At 36.5% G+C, this 846-nt stretch overlaps 1 non-coding gene across 1 annotated transcript; it reads right to left on the bottom strand.

The window, feature by feature from the left end:
- Positions 1 to 451: 451 nt before the first annotated feature.
- Positions 452 to 524, bottom strand: Trnar-ccu. The gene has a single exon. It is a non-coding gene; the product is annotated as a tRNA-Arg (tRNA).
- Between the last annotated feature and the right edge of the window lie 322 nt (positions 525 to 846).

Here is an 846-nt window from a genome sequence, read left to right as displayed (position 1 = left end):
GCCTGCCCATCTCCATTTCAACTTAAGTGCCTGTACCAAAAAATCTAGGATTTTTTTTTTATGCATGTAACAGTGTAACTATACCTACTGTTTAATCCTATATTTTATATATGTCTGGTAATGAAATAAACTTTTTATATTTTTTTGTATTTTTATATTTCTAGCAAAAAAGGGTAAAATAAATCGACAATGTCAAGAAAAATAAGAGCTGGCGACTTCCTCGCTCAACGTATCAGCATTGCGATACAGCGAGGAAATGTCGCCAGTATCCTTGGTACAATGCCTCAAGGGCCTATTTTAGACATTAGCTAGCTTTTAAGTTTAGTCTTAGTTTCTTATAATTATGTAAATATGTTCATGTAAATAAAGATTTTATCTTAGAAAAATACACACTTCTGAAAATATTCACCTCAACAAAAAATACAAAAAAATACGCAGTAAAAATATAATTTACCCCTGGTGGGACTCGAACCCACAATCCCCGGCTTAGGAGGCCGATGCCTTATCCATTAGGCCACAGGGGCTACGGGCTGTGCGGTCGAAATAATGCATTCAATGCTTCTTCTCATTGTACAAGTTACTTTCGGGACCTCGTATGAATTGTTGTATCAGAAAGGAAACTTTGGAAGTTGGATTAAGGATTATATTTTGAATTTTAGTCGCATATTAAGCTAGTGTTATGTTATACCACACCTCGGACACTGGCGATCAAATCTATATGAAAGAAACGCGGTCCTAGCACACATTCTAAGCTCGTGTAAGTGAACGCGTACCATGCTTGTGTGAGTGAGATATGACAGGTAGACATTTAAAAACTGCGAATTTTGACAGGTATCCACTGTGAGG

Source organism: Leguminivora glycinivorella, chromosome 3 (genome assembly GCF_023078275.1).
Source record: "Leguminivora glycinivorella isolate SPB_JAAS2020 chromosome 3, LegGlyc_1.1, whole genome shotgun sequence".
Classification (NCBI taxonomy): Eukaryota; Metazoa; Arthropoda; class Insecta; order Lepidoptera; family Tortricidae; genus Leguminivora; species Leguminivora glycinivorella.
This window is presented reverse-complemented; position numbering and strand designations above follow the sequence as displayed.